Raw genomic sequence first — 8,233 nt, forward strand, 5'->3', positions numbered from 1 at the left:
GAATTAAGCATAATGTAATACGGGGATATTCCTATGAAGATGGTATCAGAGAGCTTACCCAATTAGTTATGACCAAGTAAGACTCATTGTAAAGGGCCAGAAACTGGCACTGAACTCAAAACTCTGAAATTGGAAGGGGGAAATACAGAGTATAGGCCCAGTTGTTAATGCTAAAGAGTCCAGTGCTGCAGCAAAAATGGGGCATCAGTGCAGACCAGCAGTGTTGGGGTAGCCAAAGGGGTTGTCAACTATTCCAAAATGCCCAAACACCAAGGCATAACAAAGTCGCTATGAATCTTCAACATTCATTTAGGTGACTCTCCTAATGTTCTTTAAATGTGTCAGGTTCACTTATCTGTTTCATTTCCTATTTACAATGCTACTTTTTTTGGTTGGGATTTAATATTTGTTTTTAGACTTCACCCACCTGAAGCCAGAAAGAGGGCCTAAGTTAATAAAGTTTGTAAGGAAGGTGAGGTTAGGAGTAATGTATTTTCCATTATCTGTTCAGTTGTCTTTACCATCATGCTGGCATGGCCTCAAAAACACCTTTTATACCTACAATTCTCAAGTTGTTTCATCACCAATTGTTTGTATTACCATCTGTTCCATTGACTTGTAAATTCAGTATTAATATCCCAAAGCCTGCCACGGTGTCTGGCTTATTCATTTGACTTTTTTTTTTTTTTAATTGAATACCATTCCAGATATCCTGGACATGTGACTATGTTACCAACATATCCAACATAGGTCTTTGGGGCGGGGAAGGGGGGAAGATGTACATGTGATTAATGTTAGAGTTTTCACAACTGTATGAGATAGATTTCAGTCAGATTTCATACAAATTATTTTAACAGAGAGAATTTAATACAAAGATTGTTAATTGGGTATGGGAGAACTAGAAATCAGGCAAATGGGAACACCAAAGCATTAAAGAAGTAGGAATTACAGGAAGCCACTGGCACACCCGGGGCTGGGGAACAAGGGGAAGAGATTAGAATTGTTAAAATTCAGAAGTTTAGCAGAGACGGCAAAAGAGCTGGGACCCAGACCTCTGAGGAAAGCCACTGGTTGGAGAAAATGAAGCTTGTTCTGTGAATGTTGGAAAAATGGCAAATTGGAGCCATTTGCTTACTGATTGCTGCCGCCAACCTCAAGGAGCTGGGTTCATCTTGACAGGAACCAGGAAACAAAAGAAAGAAGCAAGTCCCTTTCTTACTCCAGCCTTCCAGTCTCCATTTAGGAATTTAGTATAATTATGTAAGTATTTGTTTACTCTTTGTCCTTCTCATAAGCCTTTGAGTTCTACTGCTGTTTGGTCCACCATTAAATCCATCAAGTCTGGGCACCCTTAGGATGAATTCACAAATAAATGAATGAGATCTCTTCATTTAACCAACCAGCCTGGGGATTGGAGAAGTTGTTGGAGGGTAAGAGAAAACCTCACCCCAAGGAAGTAAAAGTTTGAGGAAAAACAAGACTTTTCCTTAGAGCATTAATAATTATATGCTGGAAAATTTTAATAGCTTTATTATGGTAGATTCGGAGTTTTTTGTAGTTTTTTTTAACCTAAAAGCATGCTTGTTCCATATTTTCTCAGTTTTATTTGCAGTCCTTCCATGAGCACAAAACTGAACTTCTTAAAAAATAAAATTTCACGAGTTCGACATATATTGCTGTGTGCACAATATACTTTGAGTACTCTCCTTCTAAGATTTATAAATTTCATGAATGAGTCTGCTTTAGAGTAATCTTTCTCCATGGTTGATGGCAGTCCATTAAAATGCAGATTAGGTGGCCTTATCTCTAACAGTCCGATCTTAAAATCTCATCAGAGCCTTCTAAGTCTGCCTCCCAAAAGAACTTTTTACTTTTTTACCTCTTTTAAATGACCTTCATGCCTATACCTCAATTGGAACATTCTGAAATCAGATGGGAAACAGAACAGTATTTTCTCCCTCCGTTCACTGAACATTATCTCATACAGAAAGATATGTTGGTCCTGAAGACAACACCAAGAACAGAATCGAAGGATGCCAGTTAGTGAATCACTGTGAAGGGAAAAAGTGGCCTAACCTATACATATGTTGTCTTATGCATCAACATCTCCCTTTACACCCAACTATACAAAAGAAAAAGGAAATGCTTGAGGCCAAGTAACACAGTGCAATTGGAAAAAGTTGTCTTATTCAGAGATCTAAATATATAGGTCAGGAAGATACTGGTCAGGTTCAAAGCAATGGAAGGAAAAGATATTTAAAAATAAATGACACGCTTTTTAAAACGTATCTGGTCAGATTTCCAAATGACCCACTCCACTTCTCTATTTTTCCCAAATGCCAGTTTCCTCAAATAAATCAATTCCATGTGATAAGCTTTAAAAAAGAGACCTGTGATATGTACAAAAACATTAAACATAATTTGAAATTTAAATTGTGTTCCAAAGAAATTGTAGTACGTTAGATTGTGTTCAACATTTACTGCTGTTATTTAGTCCATTTACATACAGCAATAAAAGACAGTTAAACCATTAAATTACATGACTTTCTCAAAATTGCTCTTCAGTTATGATAAAATTAAGCTCTTTGTGTCCTATTTATAAACATGGATAAGTAGCCAATACATTGCAGATACCATTGTACTATAACCAAGTTTAATTTTCGATAGTTTCCTCAGGGCTTTAGTCATTTACTGATATTGGCTGATAAATTTGTATTTGTGTGTGTGTGTGTGGCTGTCTATAGGCAGTGTCAAAATTATCTGCAAGGAAGATAAGACCCATATAACTCCTTGAAAATTGCAAAGTATACAATAGCACTTAACAACTGTGTAAAATATAAATCAGTTTTGAGAAAACGGGAATTTGAAATTAACCACAAGGAAAATGTAGAAGGGAATTCTCAGAAAACAGTCCTGCTTTTCCCTAGTTTAAGTATTTATTTTGTACTAAAGAATTTATGACTTACAAAAGATCTCAAATCTCAGTGATTTCTAAAGACATTTTCAGCCATCTTTAAAACTCAAAGAAGCCTGCAGTCATTGTTCCAGGACAATGCTGTGTGATGAGAAAATAGAGTTTTATGCAATTGCCCCCAGATTACTTCTTGACTGGTACGTCTGCCTATTTATACTATATGAATCCACTAAATAAACAATAAGGTCTCTGTACCATCTAGGCTATAATTTCATTGGGAGTAATTTCTCTTAACTCCAAACTTCTTTCTCAACCAATGTTAAAAACCCAGAAAGTAAATAAGGATCAATAAAGATAAAATCAAATTATAACTTGTAATATTTACTAAGATGAGCAAATCCAAGGGAAAACCAGCAATGCTCATCATGCAAAATTTATGAAGTTGCTTCTTTCCTTCTTCTGATTTGCTATTTTACTTCCACACCTATATAGCCCACATTGGAGTAGAGTGTTGGCAACACTGGTGAAATTACAAAAAAGCATATAGCCAGTTGGGAAGACTTAGGCCAAAAAGACTCCTTGTGTTCAATTAGGAATGCAGAAGTAATCCTGGCTGAAGAAAGTTCATGGCTTAGTGGATACAGAAAGGTGATGTACTGGGGTCTGCAGTTACTACCATTGAGTCACAAGTGCATTTTAATTTATGACTGTCATCTGCGTGATTTGAAGCAACAGTTCTGGCCCACGTGGAGATGTGCATCTGCTCTGTCCAACACAGGCCTGCTCATTACTCCCATGGAAAGACTGGCAAAGGGGAGAGGGAACCTGAATCGAATATTTGGACCCGACCATCAACACCTGTTTCCAGTTGAAAGCTGACAAACCAATTTCTGTTTGCAAAACTAATTGAGAATGTCAAGAAGTTTTGCAGCAGATTAAGAAACAGAGTGGGCCTGTCCTGACCACGGGGACGTCGGGTGCTGCACCTTATGGACATGCCATTTAAAGGGAGGAACAGTCATCTGCCACCATAACAGCCAGAGGATTGCAGTCAAACTTCCCTCGGTGCCCCGACTTACGGTCTGTTTCCTGAACAGAAGGAGGATGCTACCGGGGACCCTGGGGGAGCTATCCAGGGTGGCACCAGAAGCCAGTGACGGCAACGTAGAGGACACATACACTCTCACGCATGGTGCCAATCTTAGTGGGAGAGCAGAGCTGCTCCTGGTGGATGCTTAAGACACATAAAGGCACAAACTTCTAACAAAAGTGGTGACAAATGTCCAGACAGGCAGTCGAATTGCTGATCTCATCAGGCAGCTCTTCATTCTCTCTGGTTGTTGATACCAGATAAAGATCTTTGTTTCTCTCTCCTCCTTGTCTGATTTGGGGAAAGGTTTCTCCACTCCTGGCCTTCTATTATTTTGACTGACAATCCAAATTGTGTCTACATGCAAAATCAATTCCACTGCTCTCTTTGGATTAACTAACAAGTGCCCTTTTGTCCAACTAATGACAGTTGCCGTACTAAGAGTGATAAAGCCACCAATTTAGAGTTAGACATAATCTAGATGGTAATTTTAAACAAACCGAGTTTTAATTTTTTTTCTGTGTGATAGAAGAAGCAAGTTATATTGTAGTTTGAGAGGGAGTACACCAAAGGCAGTGACTCCCAAACTTCACTGCTCGTTGGAATCACAAGAGATCTTTCAAAAATACTGCTGCCTGGCTCCAAACTTGAACATTCAGATTTAACTGACGTGATCTGGACATTGAGAGTTGTCAGAATTCCCCAGGTGATTTTAATAACATATTAAAAAACTAAGGGTGGGAACCACCATTGTAGTAACTCAACAATAAGTTCTACAGCTTCCCAGATTCAAAACTCAACTTCTCCGCTTACTAAGTATGTGACTCTGGAAGGATTATGTCATCAACTAATAGTAATGATATCATTGATTTTGAGGATTTAGTACAAGAAGAGAAGTGCTTACTACAGAGTAAGTGTTCAATGAGTTAGTTTAAAAATGAATCACTAGGGGCGCCTGGGTGGCTCAGTCGTTGAGCGTCTGTCTTCGGCTCAGGTCATGATCCCAGCATCCTGGGATCGAGCCCCGCATCGGGCTCCCTGCTCGATGGGAAGCCTGCTTCTCCCTTTCCCATTCCCCCTGCTTGTGTTCTTGCTCTCGCTCTCGCTCTCTCTGTGTCAAATAAATAAATAAAATCTTTAATAAATAAATAATAAATAAAAATGAATCACTAATAGCAAGCATATTTAAGCAACAGCCCAGACAAAAGAAGCCTGTTTACACGATCTTCTTGCAAATTCCTTAGACTAATTCCATTCATTCAAAACACATTTACTAAATAATTTGCCTTAGTTTTCCATAGCTGCCATCACAAATTACGACAAACTTAGTAGTTTAAAACAACATAAACATATTCTCTTATAGTTTTGTAGGTCAGAAGTCCTACACAGATCTCACTGGGGTGAAACCAAGGTGTTGGCAGGACTGTGTTTCTTTCTGGAGGCTCTAGGGGAGAATATGTTCCCTCGCTTTCTTCAGCTTGTAGAGGCCTCCCACCCTCCTTGGTTCATGAGCACCGCCCCCCCCCCAATCTTCACAGCCAGCAAGTTGCCTTTCTCTAACCCTTGCTCTCTAGTGACAGTGCCTGCTGACCAACCCTAGCTGGAAATGGTTCTCTGATTGTAAAGACTCATGTGATTAGATCGAGCCCACCTGGATAATACAGACTAATCTCCCCATCTCAAGGTATGTAGTATTAATCATACCTCTAAAAATCTTTTTGCTATGTAAGCCACCATATTCATAGGTTACAGCAATTAGGGTGTGGACATATTTGGGACCAATATTCTTCCTACCACAGAATTGCTGTGGCCTTGTATCATGTTCCTTTTAAATGTCCTCTTGGATGAATAAAATTTCTCCACTCTTTTTAAAATCTAGGGTAAACTCTTTTATACTTCAGTTCAAATCTTACAGAAATTATTATAAAATTGGAACTGATCATGTCTACCCATGTCACTTAGTAATTGATAACTGTAGTAAGCAGTTAACCAAATCAATCCCAGGTCATGATAATAGTGATTCTGTGCTGAATGTCTAAACTTTTTTGTCAATTGTTTCTTCTTAGGATTCAGATACAAACTTTTACACAATTTCCCTCCAAATTTTAGTTTTGTTTTTTTTTTCTAAGTTGCCAGATCCCCTTCCCATTGTAATAGCACTTTACTTGTATAAATTCCAAACACCATGCCAAACCCCCAGCAAAAAGCTACTTGAGCAAAAATAAATAATGAGTTCCTCCCAGGATTGGTCATGTTTCCTGACACTATTCACACCTCTCTGGATAATCCATCGTTGCTCTGCAGCACCAATTGACCCTAAAAAGTCTGGGCACGTTCCCAGAAACCCACATATTTTGTCAGAGGGAGTGGGTATTACAATCTGGAAAGACTTGCCTGAGCAAACATGCTCTGTCCAGCCAAAGTCTCACCTTGAGAACACACACTTTGAGATTTCTCCTTGGCACTGCCTTCTACCCATGCTGCTCCGAGGCCGGCTTGGCCGCACCACCAGGTTCAGTGTAGTCCCACTTACATACGCAGCACTTCTTTATCTAATGTAGCTGTAACCCATTCCAACTGCTCACATTCTCCTTCCTCCCCCACTTCTCTCTTCTTCTGGCTGCAAGGTGATTGATAACAGTCTCTCTTTCCCCCACCTCTGGAGGTGAGGAGCTGGAGAGCCAGGATCTTAAGTCTTAAGTAGTCTTATTGTGGTGGAGGGATAACTGGAAGATGAGACTAGGTAGGCACAGCAGGGCCAGATGACGGGAGGCTGTGGATGCCAGGCTGGGGTATCTGGGCTTGATTCATTAAATGATAGGGAGGCATCCTAGGCCCCTGGGTAGAGAAGTGACATGAAGATAGTGGTATTTTCGAAAGTACCATCTGACAGTGCCCTGTGTGATGACTTAGAAGCAGGGACAAAATGAAGAGAAGCCAGTTAGGAGACTATCACAAAAACCAAGTCCAATTTGGTAAGAGCCTGAAACAGTATGACAATGTACATAAAGCAGGAGCAAGGATAAATCCAAGAGACTTCAGGAGCGGGAAACCTCTTGGGCTCAGTGACTAATTTTACATGAGTGATAAACTTGAGAGATTTCAAAGATGACTGTAAAATGTAAAGCTAAGGCAGTAGGAAACTGGTAGTGCTTCTGAAACAGGTAAGGGGACAGGAAAGGGAATGTGGTTTAAAGAAAGGATCGAATTAACAGTAATAGCACTTATGCTACTCCTTGATTACAATCCATCAATCCCTATCATTTCACTTAGTATAAATGCCAAAGGCTTAACATCACTCGTAAGACCACACTTTAAATCTCTATAATTTTATCTCTTGCAGTTCTTTTGATAATTAATATCTCAGTATTTTGAATGAATCAAGTTATTTTCTGCCTGTAGAATTGGGCCCAGGTCTGGTCAAACACAGAACTCCTTTATTGTGATTACTCCAAGCAATGTGAGACATCATATATGGGTCCTAGTTAGAAAAAAAAAAAAAAAAAATGAGAAAAACCTTTCTCTTTTCCTCTGGGTCAGGAGTCTTAAGGATGATGCAGCCTTGTGATTGCTAGTAACCATTTGACACCAAATGGAGAAAGTCTCTTGAGAGTGAGGCCAGAGACAAGCAGAACAAGATAGAGAGCCAAGGACCTGAGGCCTCATATAAATCCCTGGATCCAGCCAAGCCTTGCTAGCTCCACATCTTAGACTTCCCAGTTTTATGTACTAATCAATTCTCTTTATTTTTTTAAATTTTTTATGTTTTAGCTTCAGCTTAGGCCTCTGTCACATGTAACCTAGAGTCCTGACTATTCTATCACCTCAAGGCTGCTCATTTGCATGCAGTGCTTTTCCCTATACTCTTTGACTAACTCCCACTTGTCTTCGGGACTTGGCTTAAACATTACCTTCTCAGAGAGCCTTGCCATGAAGTACCAATCCAAATTAGGTCCCTTTTTACTGTTTTTTCAAATCATCTTACTATATTTCCTTATAGTTCTTCTTATAATTTATAGTGATATACTTATATGTGTTCATTTGTTGAAAGTCTGTCTTCATTAATAAGACCTTACACATTACCCTCTGCACCCTCCTGAATCCCACTAAAATGCTAGTAATGTTATTTTTTAAGACATAAATCCAAATTAAAGAAAAAGCAACAAAACATTGTAAACCACAAAGCAGATGGATAAGTAGCAATTGACAGGCCCAGGAAAACTAAAACC

The sequence above is a fragment of the Zalophus californianus genome, chromosome 4 (genome assembly GCF_009762305.2).
Source record: "Zalophus californianus isolate mZalCal1 chromosome 4, mZalCal1.pri.v2, whole genome shotgun sequence".
In the NCBI taxonomy this organism is placed as follows: Eukaryota; Metazoa; Chordata; class Mammalia; order Carnivora; family Otariidae; genus Zalophus; species Zalophus californianus.